Below are 19,108 nucleotides of genomic sequence, written 5' to 3'. Positions count from 1 at the left end.
GATTGGATGAGGCCCGGGAGTAAGGCTTAGAGTCCTGTTGCCAGGATCTTGTTTGTTTGTTTTATTATTTATAATGCGCTCCAGACACAGGGGTATCGGGGCTCAGAAGAAGACAGGAATATTTTCAGCTTGGTTACAGTGCTGAACAAGAGAATACAATAAGGATAGAGACAGAGGTAAATACAGCACAAGATAATGGAGGACAGATTCAACATAATATATACAGATTCAACATAATATATAGAGGTGGAGATAGCAGTGAACTAACAATACGTGTGTAGAGTAGAGGCAACATTATGTACAATGTGGTGGGGTAGTGTAGAGTCAATGGGAGATACCCTGTTTAATGGTTGTTCTCTTTAATCCATTTGGTGATATTGTGTCTGAAGAGTGGGTAAGTTTGGTTTTCCCCTAAGGCAGGAGGTAGGGAGTTCTACAGCTGAGCGGCTTTTACTGGAAAGCTGCACCCTCCTGATCGTTAAAGTTTGAACCTAGGTACCGTCAGGAGATTGGTGTTAGCCGTTCTTGTAGGACGATTAGAGGTTTGCCTCTTGAATCTCTCTATGAGAAAGAGATGGGAAGCGTTGTCGAGGCACTTCTGAGTGAGTGAGGCTGTTTTTTGCAAGATTTTATCGTTGGTTGGGAGCCAGTTATTCATTCTCCTTGCCTCAGAAATGTGAACTTTTCTAATCTAAGGCCGTTGTTTTGTAGAATCTGGATTTTATTAATGTGTTTGTTATCCCCCAGATATAGGGCATTACAATAGTGCAGTTAAGCAAAAATAAGGGCTCTGGCCAGTGTGATGCAGCTATGCGTGGAGAGGAAAGGCTTTCGCACTGTGAAACACTTATGTACGAGCGCAATAGAAATAAAATATCAATATCAATTAGCTTAAAAGTGTAAGCAGTGGCTGAGGACATGGAGTTGACCTGTTTAGTGAAGGAGAGGGTGGCGTCTATGTAGAAACCGAGTGTTTTGACTTCTTTAGCAACTATTATGGTATTGCCATCAATGTTGAAGCTGGTGTATTTGTGGCAGAGTTTATTGAGATTGGGGGTGGTGCCTAGGATGATGAGCTCAGTTTTATCATCATTCAGGCATAGACCGTGAGTGGCCATCCATGCCTGGATGATGAAGTGAACCCTATTCACCAAGGCCAAATCCTTGTCATAATCTCCTGTCAACGGTAAGAGGATCTGGGTATCATATGCATAGTTAGTGTAGGTGATACCCAGGTCTTCCAGATCATCTAAAAGGGGCTTGGTGAATATGTGTCTAAATATTTGTGTAGATATTGGTGTTGATGTGGGCTATCGGGCAGTAAGAACCACATAATTCTAGGTCATGACCGGCATTCGGAAGAGCACTTGCTTCACTTGGTCCATAGACTCTGTGATTTCCCCCCCAATCCCCTCCTTGAATAAATTGTGCAGTTCTGCCAGCTCTGGGGCAAGGATGCATGGGTATTTTTATAGAATGCAGCCGTGTAGCTGTCTGGGCCCTGAGCCTTATGTGGGGGAAGCCTCCCAATGGTCACACATACTTCTTCCTTTTAGATTTCTCTTTGCAACTCAGCTCTGTCTGCCTCCAACAGTGTTGGCAGTTTCACAGAGTCTAAGTATTTCTTTTGGGGCCCCCCCTTGGGGTCTGTCGGAGGTGTAAAGAGCCCCGTAGAATTGCTCAAAGCACTGCAATATCTCCTCCATCCCTGTTACTTTCCCTGTGCTATCCCGAATCTTCACGATCATCTGGGCTGCCACTTTCTGTCTAAGCTGCCTTGCTAAAAGCTTGTCTGCTCGATTGCCTCTCAAGTAAAATCGCTGCCTCGCGTTTAGTAGGCTCCTCTCTGCCTTCTTTGCCCTTAGTAAGTCTAACTGTACCCTGATCGCCCAATAGCTTTTCAGCATAGCTCAAGTTGGACAGTTCTCCATTCTAGGCATGATTTTGATGAGCTGAGACTATAACTCCTGTTCCAGCATTCTCAATTGCTTGTCTCTAGTCTCTTTTAGAGCGATCATATCTACACTAATCACTGCCTTGAATGCGTCCCACCAGTTTCCTGTGGGAGGTGTCGGCCATGGAGTTATCCTGGAAGTTGTTTTTGATCACCCCCCCTACAGACTCCGACAGCATGGCGTCCCGGAAGGACCACTGCCAAAGTTCTCTAGGGTCTTAGTGTAGATTGATCAGCATGCCCAATGGGGCGTGATCCGAGAGCGCTATCAAGCCCAAGGAAAGCTCTTGAATGTTCCCCACCAATTGAGCGGACACCCAGATATAGTCAGTATGGGACAGTGACCGGTGTACGTGGGATTAAAATGTATATCCCACTTAGCGCTCCTGCACACATGCCACACACCCACCAGCCCTATACCCTCAAGCTTGTCTGTAAGGTTCTGGGAAGGGGCTCCTTGGGTTGCCTGCCCTGTGCCACTGCGGTCCAGCCCCCGGGACCCCGGCAACATTGAAGTCCCCAGCCAGAATGACATTTCCCTCTGCCATCTCCAGCTCAGCCAGTGTCGCCCGAAGGAACCCGTCCTGCCCCGAGTTTGCCGCGTACACAGTCACCATTGTAAAAGTAATAGTGCTAATGTCAAACTTGACAAAAAGCAACCCTGTTTGTCTCCCTTTGAGTCTAGGATCATCATATTCGGGATGTTCCTAAATGCGATCAGAACCCCCGCTGTTATGTCCATGACGCTTGCCTGAAAACCGTGTAGGCATGTGTGTAATCCGAATCTGTGCTGGTCGCTCTTTCTGATGCAAGTTTCTTGGAGCGATAGAAAGTCTGGTTTCTCCCGCCTCATGAAATGATCCACTGTATGTCGTTTTAACTGGATAATTCAATCCCCTAATGTTATATGTGAGGACCTTGACTGCTGCATACTCTCTCCTTGCCCCCCCTGCCCCTAATCCCCAGCCCCTTAACGGCACTAGTTGACCTCTGCTGACCGTTTGGCACCTTCACATTTTCAACCTGATGTTCTACTGCTGCCCCCCTTTTGCCCTTCCCTGCCACTCCCCCTTCTTCCCTTCCCTAATATCCACCTTGAGTGTGTTGCAGCTACCCCAACACCCCTCCTGACCCCCCCCCAATCTCCCATATAACAACCACCCAGGGTGGTCCATGGGCCCTAGAGACACCCCATGTATAAACCCTGGCCATGAACTGGAAAAGTAACCTGGAACAAAGAACTGTAGGGAGTTACCCCTACTCCTTTCCATGGAAACCTACAGGTCGCCCCCCAAGGCTAACTCCCTATAACCCTCTCTGCTCATACCCCGTGCTATTCTGCTCATACATGGGTCCTTGAGTTCTACAAATCCCCCCCACACATTCCCAACCCCCTCTTTTTTTGCACATTCCTGCAGGCTGATATCGACTTGCTCCCAGCTCAGTTCCTGCCCTCCCCCATCACCCCTCAGGCGGCGTATCCCTGGCCCTGGTCATGCCTTTCAGCCCCTGGAACCTCTTATTCTCTCTCCCCACAGTTGACCATTCCCATTGACGCCACCTCTGAGAGCTTAGGATTGTGTCCTCGGGGGTTGGTGACCCATCATAGTCCCCAGGCGATACAATACTGAGACCCTCTCCACAGGTGTCACCAATAATTGCTTCCCTTTCTTATTTATTTATTTATTTATTTATTGGGTATTTATAATGCACCTATTCAGCAAATGGTGTTTCAAGGCGCAACAAGACAGGCAATGGGGGTTGGGGGGGGGGGGGTGTGCTGTGTTAACATGGATTTCTAAACTCTGACCTGGTGGGAAGAAGTTTAGGAGGCCACCCTCGGTTTAGTTAAACAGGGGAACCTTCTGGACAAGGCAGACCCATCTAGGTAGCTTGGCAGGCGGTCAAGACTAAGTCTCAGGGTGAGAGTGATCGGAAGCCCACAATGTGCACACACAGCAACGAATCGCACATTTCTCTTAGACAAGTGTATATGAAAAATATCTATACATTTATTGTCGGCTGGACCAAATAGACACAAGTAACTTTGGCAATGAGAAAACAGTTACTACACAAATCCTTAAACTATACAGCATATATACATTATGTTTCCTAATGCAATTTAGTGATGGTACAACCACAACCTGTGAAGAGAGCATTAAGTTGATAAACAGATGGCATTAGGATTCTTCAGAGTTCGTTCCTTAACTTTCGAGTTCATTCCTAAGAACAGTGGAGCCTTGTGCTCAACAGTGCAGTTGTGCGTAAAAACGTACGATTGCGCAGATGAACAAACATCAGGTGGTCTTGTGAGGGCTGTAGCAAGTCAGGAAGAGTCGATGAAGAATCAGTTCTCACTATTTCGAGTAGGCCCTCTCATTGCGGCAAAGCAGTGTTCAAATCACGAGAATAGCTAGAGAGCGCAGGCTAACCCAGCCAAGTTCAAATACCTGTCTGGGATACTTGTGCGTAAAAAGAATAGACTGTGCCAGGGGGCCTGTGGTAAGTGATACAAGTACTCACTGACATTTGGCACATTCTGGACCAAACTTCACCAGTTTAGTCTAGGTCGCTAGTAGGTTCGAGTCCTGCAGTTTCATGGCGCTCTGGCTCTCAGCGGCTGCGGTGGAGAACGATCGTCCGTGACGGGACAGTTGCCTTTTCTCAGCTTCCGAAGGAGGTATGAAGCGAATTCTGGTGCAGCTGGCTTCAGGGCACAGGAGAGCAGATCAGCAGGGGAACTAAAGCGACTGTCACCACCAGGTAGTGACGCTGGAATCATTGATGTGGGCAGCGTTACGCACTCTCCTTATTCAGGACCCAGAGCAGTTAGGCCTGTGAAATTTGACAAGAGAATGCACAAGCAAGCAATGTCCCAAAACTCGTGTCTGCACTCGAGATGGCGGCGGTGGTGCAGATTACCCTGAGGTAGAGCTGGACAGTTTGCTAGATGGCCCAGGAACACTTCGGAAGTGGCTTGTTCGGTGGGTAAGCAGGGGGCACTGAGAGTAATGGTTCCCACTACTGCAAAGGGGCGAAGTGCCTTGGCAGGCGTTGTTGATCGAAGAAGAAAGCAGGGGTCCGACAGGACAGCAGAGGGCAAAGTGTGCCAAAACATTCCAAAGCGTCTCCGGCGGTTTCACAAGTCTGTTTCTTCATGTAGGAGACTTAGCTCCTTCTGTAGTTCGGTCGGAACACAGGTGATCGACCTGGAATGGCTGCAGAGCCCCTTCTCGTATCCAAGGATAGCTTTGCGCCAAAATCAATGTCTTCCAATAGAAGATCTGCTCTCTTGCAGGCATCCCAGACGTGGACCAATCACGGCCCACAGTGGTCTGTAATTCAGGCATTCCAGACATCCTGGCATCAGTAGTGTGGATTGGGACTAGATAGTCCCAGCCCTCTTCCTGGGCACACATACGTGACAGGCAGAAGCATGAAGAGAGATTGGTTTTCGCTGGAGAATGCATGCCCAAATAAGGGAAACCCGGGTTACTCTACCTGGGTGAAGGCAAGGGACAAAATGGCCAGGGGACAGAACAAAAGACTTTGTGGCTTAGCCATTTTTGGACCTGGCCACAGTCTTGAGCCAAACGCGGTAAACTCGGTAACTACTGACATCAGTTCGTCACAGGCACACTCGTACAGTCACCAGAAAATCCTTCAAGGGTGTCTAGGACCATAAAACAAAAAGGGACCCCAGCACACAGTACTGGAAGGTACATTGTGCACTGTTAAAAAGTTACCAAGAAATGGCAACATAGTCCAAGACTAAGGGAAACATAGTTTCCCAGTACTGACAGTCTGAAGGACATGTCGGTTTCCCCATAACAAGTGAGCAAAAGCCCAGGGGAGTTCAGCTGAAGGCTGGGCTCCACTGGAAAAAGTCAGGTTAGGATAGCCAAACAAAAGCAAAAAGTTTGGGGGCCCATAAATGGAGGGAAAATTGCACATAAATGAAATCTTTCCTAACAGGTGGGACAGATGAAGAATAACAAACGGTCCTACTAGGCCTTGTGTCATTCGGATCATGCAAGTGCAGTAACATGAAGTGCAACGGAGTGGGGAGGAGCGGGTGGATGGGGAGTGCCGGTCAGAGTGGAATGTGGTAATGCTAAGGAGAGAAAGGAAGTGCAGGTCGGAGTGGATGATGCGCAGGTGTTGGGGAGGAGAGGGAGGGAAGAAGGGTTGGGAAGTGGGCCCCTGGGCTAGGCGAGTGATGAGGGGATGCCAGGGAGGCCAGGGCCAGGGGAGTGGCAGGAGCATGAAGGTCCACATGCTAAGTGCAAGGAAGGGGTTGCATTTATTTTATTTATTTTATTGTTAATTTATAACACGCTTAATACCAGCAAGTGGTTTCTAAGCGTGTGATCAGGATTCGAACTGGTGTTGCCCGCGTTGACTTTCTTCCTAGACAAACACATTGCCCCTGAGCTATCCTTCCTCCCCTGGATGGGCTGAATAGGGGTGCAGACCTAGCCAAGCTAGTGTAGGGGGAGGGAGCCCGGAAGGGCAAGTGCAGGTTGGGTTGGTGGGGGGGGTCAGGGGAGACCAAGGTGCTGGAGTAGACTGGGAGAGCAGGGCCTGGTGCCCTGTATGAATCGGAAGGGACCAGGCAACGAGTCAAAAAAAGCAGAGGGGGGCATTATCAGGGGAGGGGGAGAGGGAAGGAAGAAGAGAAAAGGAGGTTCTTCAGAAGCTTCCGGCACTTAAGGCGATCCGGCTCAACTCAGAGAGAGCCAGAGAGGCCATTCCAGAGGGAAGCACCGGCAGAAGAGGGAGATCTACCCCCCACTCTCTGCTCGGAAAAGCATCTGATCTGCAGAGAGTTGGAGCTAGAAGGCCAAAGGGCTCTTGCAGGGAGGTATTTAGGGAGGGAGAGTGTTGAATGTAGCGGGCCCCATGTAGCCTTGTGTGGATGATGCAGAGGGTCTTGAACATGATCCTCGGAGCAGCTGGAAGCCAGTGGAGAGATTTGATGGCTGGAGAGATGCTGTCCCTGGGTTTGAAGCCAAGGATAAGTCTTGCAGCCCTATTCTGGATGAGTTGAAGGTGGGATTTAGGCAAATTGAGGAAGAGGCTGTTGCAATAGGCCAGCCTAGAGAGGACCAGAGCTCTGGAGACATTGAGTTTCTGGGGGAAGGTGAGGAAAGGAAGAATGCTTCTGAGGAGGTGCAGCTGAAAGTGGGCCTTCTTGGCAAGGTCAGTGGTGTGAGGAGAGAAGGGGAGAGATGAGTCAAAATGACTCCCACGGTGTTTTGCCTCACAAGAGGGTGAGGGGAGATATTATATGATGATATGATAAGTCATTCATAACGCGCATGTACACAAGTGTTTCTGGGTGTAGGAGGGGGCTCATAGAGGGTGGCCAGAGAGTAGGAGGGAAGGTGGGAGGAGGGTTCCCAATGAGAAGGATCTCGGTCTTACTTGCATTAAGGCAGAGATCGTTATCAGCACACCATGCCTGAATAGCAGTCAGACAGTAAAGAATGAGAGCGGAAGAAGAGGAGGCAGTGGAGGGAAGCTTGAAGGAGAACTGCATGTCGTCCACATAACACTGGAAGTGAGGAGAGAAGGCAGAGATCAAATGCGCTATAGGGGCAAGGTATATGGTGAAGAGCCAAGGCTAGAGGATAGAGCCCTGAGGGACGCTGCAGGTGGAGAGTGTGATAGAGGAGAGAAAAGGGCCCAGTTGAAATTGGGATGCTCAGTCAGAGAGAGGAAGGAGGTAAACCAGTCTAGTGCCTGGTTCCGTGATGCCAAGGGTATCACGGAGCTGATTCATAAGGGTGGTATTGATTGACTGTATCAAAGGCAGAGGAAAGGTCAAGAAGAATCAGAACAGAAGGAGAGTTGGAATCGAGATTTGAAGTAAGTCTTCACCGGTGTTCAGGAGTGCAGTTTCTGTCCCTCTAGCTGCTCTGAAGTCAGACTGGTGGTCGTGGAGACAACCAACAGATTCAGTGTGATGGATCAGCTGGGAGATGACCAGCTTCTCCAAGAGTTTGCTCAGGAAGGAGGTAATGGAAATAGAGCAGTAGTAAAACGGACATGCAGGGTTCGTAGGCTTTCCGAGGAGAGGGTGCACAAGGGAGTGCTTGAGGAGGAGCAGGAAGGAGCCAGTGGCGAATGAGTGATTGCAGAAATCAGCCAAGGCTGGAGCAAGGGAGGGAATTTTTTCCTGGATAGTTCTGGAGGAGCAAGGGATCACCTGTTTGGAAGAGACTTTTCTAGAGAGGACTTTTCAAGAGACCTCATCCGGTGATATGGGTGAGTGAATAACAATACTGACGGCAAAGTCCATTTATATCGGATCTTCTCTTGGATCAGAATCTTGACTAGAGGACCCAGCAATCCACTTGTTAGCAAAGTGGAGTGTGCCAAAAGAGCTGGACTTCTGCTTCATTAATTCGCAGAGACCTTTTGTGCTGCTTTCAAAACTTCCTCTAACCATAAGATGCAAGGGGGGCCAGAACGTCTCTCAGGCGTGTTTAGTCCCTTCCGTAGTGGACTCACTCAGTGAATGCTGTCCAAGCGGCCCCGTGGGGGCACTTCTAAAAGCAGGTTGGCGAAGAATGATTGTACAGTTGTCTTTAGATCTGTATTTGTGACCTCTTCCGGGACATTTTTGAGGCGTCTGTTCGAGCGCTGTGATCTATTCTCAAGATCTTCGAATTGAAGGTCCAGGTTATGCATGAGACGTGAAAGATGTTCCAGCATCTCATCCATTTTCTTAGTCGTCTGAGAGTTCCTGGATTGCTCACTAGTTGATGTCCACTCTCTCCACCCACTTAGTGACCTCAAGTAGGAGAATTGCTTCTGGAAGGATTCTGTGATCAGTGTCTGGAGGTCGGCTAAGCATTGTACTAGTTCTGTCAAGGAGTCCCCCCCCCCCCTTCTCACCTGGGTCCGTTCTTTGATGGAGTCCTTGGTCGCTGCCTTCTTGCGGACGGTCCTGGTTTTCACTAAGGCTGCTCGAGTCTCTTCCGACTCCAGGGCGCGTTCAGTTCCGGGAACGCGGAATCCAGGAATCCAAGAATCTACGATGAGTGCAACTAGCACACGAGTCCAGGAAACAGGAAGAAAGGAAGGGGCAAGGAGCGGGTAGGTGCACAAGGACAGAGAAGGAATACCGCAAGCTACAGATCACACGTCTGATGGCTACTTGCAATAGCATTGAGACGCGCGGAGCCGCGGTCTATAAATAGAGTATGTTACGTCCAGCGCATAGAGCGAGAAAGGGTCTTAGCGCTGGGCGCCCATGTTGGAAGTATTAGAGAATGCAAGCCCCGTTGAGACAAGGAGCAGGAGGTTCAAAAGGGGTGTGTTCTGAAGTTCATGACAGCATGCCTCCTCCGAAGACCTTTTCCTCCAGGTTGCCCGGGTGTATGAGGTGAAATCTTCTGAGGAAGCGAGGGGCCTTGATGTTAGAGATAGGTTCCCAGGTTCTTTCACTAGGATGGTATCCTTTCCATTCAACCAGGTACTGAAGCTGGCCCCGTTTATACCTGGAATCGCAAATTCGGGACACCTCATATTCCAGTTGATTGTCGACCAGCAGAGGAGGAGGTCTACTGGATTTCCGGCAGGACGGAATGTAGGGTTTCAGTAAGGATGTATGAAAAACTGAATTAATTCTTTTCCAGGAGTCGGGTATCTGGATCCGGTTATGAGACAGGGTTAATAATTTCCTTGATGGGAAATGGCCCATAGTACCGTGGGGCCAATTTGTTTGGTCATAGGTGTCGTAGTTTTGATGACAACCACACCCGGTCACCGACTGCATAAGAAGGGCCTGGTCTTCTTTTGGAATCTGCATATCTCGTGGTCTGTGATCTGGCCTTTTCTAAGTATTTCTTGGCCTCCTGGTGTATGTTGATGAGGGTTTCGATCCAGGAGTCAACAGGAGGTACTGGTGTAGGATGAGGAAGGACAGAGGGTAAAACCGGTTGATGGAACCCTTGACTACAATAAAAAGGGCTGGTCTGGAGCGCTGAATGGTTGGAATTGTTGTAAGCGAATTCCGCAACGGGTATCCGGAGCGACCAGTCATCCTGGACCTTGGTGGCAAAGCATCGAAGATACTGTTCCAGGGTCTGATTCGCACATTCTGTGGCTCCGTTGGTTTGAGGGTGATATCCCGAAGAGAGGGCACGTTGAATTCCTAGAATCCGGCAGAGATGTTTCCAAAATTGAAAAATGTATTGAGGTCCTCGATCAGATATGATCTTGGAAGGAAGTCCATGCAGGCGGAATATGTGTTCCAGAAATATTCCAGCGGAAGAGGATGGTAGTTTACAGAGCGGCGTAAAATGAGCCATGTGATTGAACAGATCTATGATGACCATGATGGTAGTATATCCTCGGGACGGTGGTAATTCTACTATGAAGTCTGTGGCGATGATTTCCCATGGCTTAGTCGGCAGTGTAGGCTGCAGAAGAAGACCCGCCGGTTTTTTGTTATCATGCTTATTTTGAGCACAGACTACACAAGTTTGGACGTAGTGCTGTACGTCAGATTTCATTCTAGGCCACCAGAACTGTCTCTGTATGAGACGGAGGGTATTGGTGATGCCACGATGCCCAGAGTGAGGTGTGTCATGACAGAGGTTTATTATTCTCTGTTGTAACATCTGTGTAGGAATGAGCAGTGCATTGTCCTTGAATAAATATTCTTGCTTGGCCTCTAAATTCCACTGGTTGAGATGTCCTTCCACAACCCAGAGGATTGGGTTTGCGCTCGGATTTCTTCCAGGAGGTTGACTGCTTGAGCTACGAAGATCGTGTGGGAAAACATCTTAGGATATGCCTTATCTTCAATGGTTACATAGTCAGGACGTCGAGACAAAGCATCAGCAATCAGGTTATGTGATCCAGGGACGTGAGTGATGTGGAACTGGTACTGGGCAAAAAAGTAGGCCAGTGCGCCTGACGATTATTCCTACAATCCAATGACTGTAGAATCTGAAGGTTCCGATGGTCCGTACGGACTTGGACAGGATGTCTAGCTCCCAGGAGTAGGTGTCGCCATTCAGTGAATGCTTGGCGGATGGCTAACGGTTCTTTTTCCAGGACGGAATAGTGTGTTTCACTTGGAGTTAGGGTTTGTGAAAGATAAGCAATGGGGTGTTCCAGCTTGTCCTCTAATTTCTGTTTTAATACTGCTCCTATAGCGTAATTAGAGGCATCCGTTTCCACTAGAAATGGCTGGCTTGTGTCGGGTTGGGCCAAAATAGGAGCTTGTGTAAACTCGGCCTTCAAACGCTGGAACGCAGTGTCTTGCGGTGTTGACCTGATAAAAGGGGTGTCCTTCTTTAAGAGAGCCACGATCGGTTGAACAATCTCGGAAAAGGTGGGTATCAATTTCCGATAGAAATTGGCTAGTCCTAGCAAGGATTGGACTTGTTTCACGGACATGGGAGCTGGCCACGCCAAAATGGCTTTTACCTTTGATGGATCCATTCCATTTCCCTCTGGACTAAGGATGAATCCTAGGTAGTGAACAGAAGTAACGTAAAACCAGCATTTTTCGGGTTTGGCTAAGAGTTGGCGTTCACAGAGTTTTTGTAGTACTGCCTTTACATGTTCTTCATGCTTTAAAGGGTCCTTGGAAAATATCAGTATGTCGTCCAGATAAACAATGACGAAGAGAAACAACATGTCAGAGAACACCCTATCCATAAAACGTTGGAACACTGCCGGGGCATTAGCTAGTCCAAATGGCATGACCAGGTATTCGTAATGGCCAAAGGGTGTTCTAAAGGCGGTTTTCCACTCGTCTCCTTCCCAGATACGGATCAAATGGTAGGCACCTCGGAGATCCAACTTGGTGAATATTACCGCGCCTCTCACGGCTTCCAAGATATCCGAAATCAAGGGTAGTGGGGACCGGTCTTTGAGGGTGCATTGATTTAGGCCGCGATAATCGAGGCAAGGTCTGGGTTCCTGGGTATCCTTCTTGGGGACAAAGAATAACGAAGCACCTGCTGGAGATTTTGAAGGTCTTATGGTGCCGTTTTCAAGGTTGGTGTCCAGGTATTCCTTTTTCTCAGGTTCTGAAAGGATAAACATCCTGCCGAAGGGAATCACTGCTGAGGGATCAGTTTCAATTGCGCAGTCTTCAGGTCTGTGTGGGGGTAAGGCCTGGACTTTGGCAGTTAAAAATACATCGGCGTATCCTTGGTAGGCCTGAGGGACTTGTATGGTATTGGGAACCATAAGTGGTGTTTTTTTGATCTTTAGATCGTTCCTTAGGGGGTGTTGACGCAGGTTCCAGGAATAGACAGTGAGTCATACAAAACTCTGAGCCTAGGAATAGTGATCCTGCTGTCCAATTGATATACGGATTGTGTTTCTGTAACCAGGGCATACCCAATACCATGGGGTAGTGGGCTGACTTAATGATATTGAATCTAATCCGCTCTTGATGATGATTTATTGAGAGCTGGATCTCCTTGGTCTGCAGGCTTATGGGCCCTGAACTGATGAGTGAAACTAGCACACGAGTCCAGGAAACGGGAAGAAAGGAAGGGGCAAGGAGCGTGTAGGTGCACAAAGACAGAGAAATAATACTGCAAGCTACGGATCACACGTCTGATGGCTACTTGCAATAGCATTGAGAGCCGCGGAAGGCGTGGTCTATAAATAGAGTACGTTACGTCCAGCGCATGGAGCGAGAAAGGGTCTTAGCGCTGGGCGACCATGTTGGAAGTTTTAGAGAATGCAAGCCCCGTTGAGACAAGGACCAGGAGGTCCAAAAGGGGCGTGTTCTGAAGTTCGTGACAAGTTCTTCCTTGATAACCGCCATTGGGCCCAATGGTGATGAGGACCATTCTCCTGCCGTCGCGTCTTATGGGGGCTTTTGGTTCTTTGGCTTGTATAGGTGCCAACACTTGCCAAGGGCATGCTCTGTCCCTTGCTGAGCCATCATTGGACGCACAAGGGTCTCTTTGCCCTTTGTAGGGAAGGCATGGTATCACAAGTATGACACTGACGCAATGTATTCCATTTTTTAAAACCTTTATTGAAAATGCTGGGGTCTGAAAGACCCCTCTTTTGGCCTATAGCTAAAATGGGAGTATTCTTGACCATCAAACAATAAACAAACAGTCCTAGTCTGTCAAATCAAAATGGTCAATGCTAACAAAAACCCAATGCCTGCCGTACCTCTTGTACAAAAAGTGTAAAAAGTAGAAATGTATGCAAAGCAAAAATCGGTGTTCAAAATAATAAAGGTAGTTGAACCATCTCTCCGCCTCACATTAAACCTCACGCATTAAGGCTTTAGGCAGGATGGCACCCTGTGGCTCAGTTTCTAACATTCTAAGCAGTTCCAAACCGTGGATTGAGGTTCATCTGGCCTTCCACGTTAGTCTTTTTCTTCGCTTTCAAAATTGTATTCCAACGTAAAGTTCACAAAGGCCCCCCTCTGCCAGGCTCAGACCTCTTACGTCACAGTTCAACACAAACTTGCCAGGGCTCCGTTCCCCAAGCTTATTGTACTTCGGGTCTCCCTCAATCTGACTTGTACCGCTTTCGGATGTCGAAGATTTCCAAATGTGTGTGGTTCTCTTCACAGATCACTGCAGGACCACTTTGACTTAATAGTTCACGTTCACTCTCGCTTAATTTCACTTTTACAGTTTGATTCCTTTTTAGCTTCAAACAATGTACCTTTCACGGAGGCTTTCGAATGGCCTACTTTCTTTTGCTGGACCACTCTGTTACTTAGTATCGCTGATTTCACAGCTGCCTTTTACTTCAAAGTTCATTCACAGGTCTGCCTTTCTTCACGTCTCATCCACAGGCATGCAGCCAACACTTGTGTTATAATGTTGCTACTTCATTTGGTTTAACGCACACTGGTCTCTTAGGTCGCTTGCCAACTCACTGGCTATGTGTGCTTTTTTTTATTGTTTTACTATTTCCGATTCATGAGTCAAGGTTAGTACCACAGGCTTGGCCTCGACTCCCCAACTCTGCCGTTCACCCGGGAGGGTCGTTTGCATCCTTGAAACACAATGCAATCTTCACTTATGGGATCTGGCATTCTCCACGTGTCCTTCGCGGTCTGTCTGAGGCAACGACATCCAGTAGGGAACCCTTGGGGTCTTCAGCCTGCTTTTCTCGTCCCTTGGTCCGTTGCTCTGGTCCAGCAGGTGTGCCTTTGTCCAGGAAGTTCTGCTCACACTCGTGTTCTGCCTTGTTCAGTGTGTGTCTTTTGGTGTTGCCTTTTATTCATGTGAGGAGAGCTGACCGGTATCAGGGGGATGCACTTAGTGTAAAGTGCCTGACTTTGCCTGACCCGATTACGGGACATGTCCAGTACGATGTGAGAGAGTTAGTCTGGTTACTCTTAGTCACCCTCTTCCTCGGCCCAGTGTTTGTGTTAAAAAGAGGTGAGGGAGTTGGGACTTCGGAAAATCCTACAAAATAGGATTGAGTATATCAGCAAAAAAAGGGTGAATACCGCGTTTCACCATGGCCTGTCTCACCCCCACTCCCTGAAGACCCCCCCACCCAGGTTATCCTCCGGCATTGGCCCACCCCCAGGAACTGGATCCTAAAGCGATGGCCGTGTCCAGGCCACCTGGATGACGAGTCCCTGAGGACTAGCGGGTGAGACACCCTTTTGGTTTCTCACACCTTCCACCTAGAAATGGGCTTTGCAGGAGTCCACATCCCTCCCTGCCAGCTCACCCAAGAGTTCTGTGTTCCTCAGCATGTGGATTGGTCCGCCGCTGTCCAGTGGGCTTCTACTTCTTCTGTCTTTACTACCAGTGGGCAGCCTGTGCCTGTGTGGATTGTACTCACTCCAAGCCGATGGGCACCTGTCTGCCATGGGTTTTCCTCAGAGGGAATTGGGAAACCTTTTCCTGTGCGTGATGGTCGGGCCCTGCAAGAAGAATTTTGTCTCTATCTTGGCTCCACCGGGCTCATCCTCTGGAAATTGCTATGTGGGGGTTGCTCACCCCCAGGCTGGCGCTTCAGATCATGGGGCTGCCTCTCTCCCTTGCCAGGGGGAACCTGCAGCTCTGATCGTCCGCCACTGCTGTGCCTTCAAGGCCCGAGGTCCCACCTTCTGGTGTTCTGATGGGGGGCCCACTTCTACTCCCAGGATGGTTGCAGGGCTCGCTGTGTTGGGGTGCCCCCCACAAATCCTCTTCGCAATGGAATGCAGATCACTGTATGTGGGCCCCCCCCCGCTGCTCCTCACCTTCCCATGATGTCCCTGTGCTGTTGCCCCTAACTTCCAGATGTTTGTCCCCCACCGCACTCTTGTGCTTGTGGTGCGGAAGGGATGGGGCGAGAGGGTAAGTGTGTGCTTGCGAGAATATATTGGAGAGGAGGAGGAATGTGTTGGGCTGGGAAGGGGTTAAACCCTCCGCCCCCCCCCCTGATTTTCAATAAATCGAGCGGGAGAAGGTGTGGGTGGTTGTGGGATCACCTTCCCGGGAACTGGGGGTGATCAGAATCTTATATTTATGCATTTTAAAGGCCACACAAAATTTTCAGTTCGGCCTTTAAAATGCGGAAATATATATATAGGTAGGGCAAACCCTATACTATTAGGAATAGACCGGCCTTTTTCTTTATTATTTCAATGAAACGGATTGCTAAAATGCCACCAGTGACTCTGTCTCCTTCTGACCTACCACATCCATTTCAATCATCATCTGAGGTTTTCTTTGTAATAACTGTTCCCTAGGTTCATTCAGACTAGCTTGGCTTGTCTCAAATGCTCTAGTTTTGGAAGAAATGTCTTTTCTTTCATGTTTTGTAGCTCTTTCTGCAAATACTTTTTTCTGTTCGATAGATATTTGTTTCTTTCACTGACTCTTGGCTGATAGTCTGCCAGCTAGCCAATTATTTCTTCTGTTGCCCAATCGAACATCGAGTCATTAAAATCTTTCCTTAATGTTCCTGTATTCTCTCAATGTTACATTCTCCTATTTGCATCAGCTCTTGTGCAGTCAACTTATTTTGATCACCCTGTGCTTGTGCCTGTGTGAATTGTAAGGTGAGATGATGTATTTCCTGTATTGCAGAATCTTTTTCTTGTGCTGAGTCTCTGTGTTTCTTAATGATTTCTATCTCATTATAAAGCTGATCAAATTCCGTCTATGAACCAGCCTTTGTACAATAATCTGACCATGGTTAGAGAAATAAAATATTACTTTAGAAAGACTCTGAATGAATGATGATTAATTTTCTTCACTTGGTGTACGGTAGGAAAGTTGCATAAGCGTGCCATTTCGAACACTGGACAACATCTTAGCACTTTATTTGTGTCATTTTAAAATGTATTTTGGTATCACAGGCTGTGTTCTCATGTTAGCTAAATTACATTTGACACATTTTGTACTTTGTATTTCTTGGATGTGTGCAGTTCCATTGTGGCAGGCACAGCTCTCTTGCTTTGTGTTCTTTCAAGGAAGCAGGTAACTTGTGAAAATGTTTTTCAATTCAATAGCTTTATTCGGCATAAAAAACCATTAGCATGAATTCAATTTAACAACTATACAAGAAAAACACAGTAAATTAGATATACCTATGTTCAAAAGAATGGAGTAAAACATTTATTAAACAGTGGAGTAAAAACAGAACAAATCCTGGAGCCCTACTAGAAATATTATTGCATCTTCATCCAATATCACTTTTGAGAGGAGAGCACGCTCGCAGCCTCTTTATTAAAAACAATTCCCATGTATCTCTGCCTCAGTAACCAAGCTCGATGGACATACCGTGCAGATGTAAAAATTACTTTCCTATCAGCTGAGCACATTAAGAATTGCATAGCTTCCTTAATACAACAAACTCCTTGTTGATTCAATTGTGGTTTCAAATACAATCTCCTTAAATCCAAAGTGGTGGGAGAAATTAGCATGTAATGTATTCATGTTTCATTAGCAAAACCACACAGTGGACATAAAACCAGATCCCAAGGTTGACAATGAGCGTGTATATCATGCTGTATCCCTATACTCATTCCTACATACAAAGAGCACTCATGAGGGTTATGGATTTCATCCACAAGGCGCAGCGAGTTGCCCATCATTTCACTGCACAAAAGCTCCAGCGCATTCTTCAAGGAGGCCCATTCCACGTCCGCTTTCCCATGGCTTTCCCTCTTACATGTGCTTTAATGTCTACTTTTAAAGAATGTTTGCAGTTCAGGGGATTATCCCAGATAGCTCTGACGTCTTTGTCCCCTCCAGAAGTAAATAATTAGTCAGAGCCGGCCGGGATGTTGACAATCCCGGGGAAGACCACAGCCTAACACAATAGAGCACAGGTTTAAGGGCAATCTGGTCGGCTATAGGAAAAACACTGAGGAGCGATAGCACCAGGAAATTCGGAGCACTTATAGGCAACAAAAGTAACTTTTCCAGAAACGTGTTCTTGATACTTGACAGTGAGACCGATTTAGAGTAACCCCACAGCTCCAACCCATAGAGGGCCACTGGCAAGGCCTGCTTATCATATAGTTCCAGATCCTGGGTTAATTGCCCCACTACCATGACCAGAGAAAAACGGGTGCATACCACCACTATATTTCCCCAGACTAATCTTAGCCTTAGTACCTTGATCAAACCAGCTCCCCGACTCGTGGAATCGAATTCCCAAGTAGTCAAAAAATGTGACTTGTTCCAGCTTTATAGCATCTGCCATTATTCTCAAAAGAATGTTCTTCATAGAGGAAGGTTTAAAGACAAAAACTTTGCTGGGTTTTTTTGCATTCTGTTCCATACCCAGCTCACTACACTTAGTCTTAAAAATAACCAGCAATGTCTCTAGCCCCTTTGGGGATGTGGCCACAATGACTGCATCGTCTACATAGAAGAGGATAGTTTCTTATTCGCAATTCTGGGGACATCAAGAGCGTCCCTTTCTAAAGCCTCTATTGGGCAATTTTTGCACAGTAGAAAAAGGAGGGGTGCCAAGACGCAACCCTGAAGCAAGTCTGATTTTAAATCAAGAAAAATGGCATACATCCTGGTTTTTGCCAGAATTGCATGTTTTTGGATCAGTAAGTACACAAGAAAGCAGTGATCCACAGTACCTCTACCGGCACAGAATCCTGCTTGCGTTCCTGTAATAATCCAGCTTCATTTACCCAATTTTGTAATCTGGTCAGGATTATTCTACCAAATGTTTTGCTGACACAATCTAGTAATGCAATCAGCAGTAATTCGCTGGGAGACACCTCTCCTTTTCTTGAATATAGGGTACTATAGTTGCATCCCTCCTGGTCTGAGGGATTTCTCCCCAACGGATAACAGCATTAAAGACCTTGAGCCGGATTGGAACCCAGATTAAAATTTCATCTTTATAAAAATCCACTGGTATCAAATGAGGGGCAGCTGCTTTTCCCAGCTTTTGAGAAATCAGAGCATTTTTGACCTCATCAATCGTAATAAACCAGGTACCTAATGAAGTTGGGTCATTTTCTTTTTGCCTAAGCACATTCCCTGCTAATGGGTCTGGGCTTGGGTACAATCTAGAAAAATGTCCCAGCCATTCATCTGCAGAGATATGACATTGAAGAACCTGCCCGGGGTTCGACTCCTTTGAGGTTACCAGTCTCCAGAAGCCGGCGCTATCTTCCTGCGCCAATGCCAATATAAAAGGTGGCACCTAATCACTTGGTTGGTCAGTGCAATATTTCTCCAAACTGTTGAAGAAGCCATGCACATTTTTAGCACCTCTCACTTTCAGGCAGTCTTCATTCGTATTTAATTCTCCCCTCAGGGGGATATTAAAGGGATTCAGAGTGTCATACCCAACATAACGTTATAGTTTGGTATTTTCAACTACAGGATGTATTCTGTCTCTCAGTTCGGACTTCACTTTTGTTGTCTATCAGATGTTACATGGATTCCCATTGTGGAATATATTGCCACATTTTATGTCTAACCTTATATTCTATATACTTTCACACTATGCACTTTTTTTAAATCCCAGAGCAAATACAAGATCAGAATGTAAATGTAATGTTCACCTTGAGTTTGCATAACCGTTGAATGTGGTTATTGTATGTAAAAAAAAAAAAAATGACGTACCATTTCAAGATAGATTGTGTTTGTATTACCTTGGTGTTGGAAGTATTTAATTGCCTTAATCCCCAGCCTACCCCGTCACACAACTGCTTCC

The 19,108-nt window shown here is 47.2% G+C and overlaps 1 protein-coding gene across 4 annotated transcripts in view; it reads left to right on the top strand.

Annotated features, from left to right (window-relative positions):
* Window positions 1-19,108, top strand: part of HERPUD2 (HERPUD family member 2) — a 1,113,814-nt gene that overhangs the window by 914,086 nt on the left and 180,620 nt on the right. The window lies entirely within an intron of this gene.

Source organism: Ambystoma mexicanum, chromosome 5p (assembly GCF_040938575.1).
Source record: "Ambystoma mexicanum isolate Mex_15411 chromosome 5p, UKY_AmexF1_1, whole genome shotgun sequence".
In the NCBI taxonomy this organism is placed as follows: Eukaryota; Metazoa; Chordata; class Amphibia; order Caudata; family Ambystomatidae; genus Ambystoma; species Ambystoma mexicanum.
Note: the sequence above shows the minus strand (reverse complement) of the source record. Positions and strands in the feature narration are given on the sequence as shown.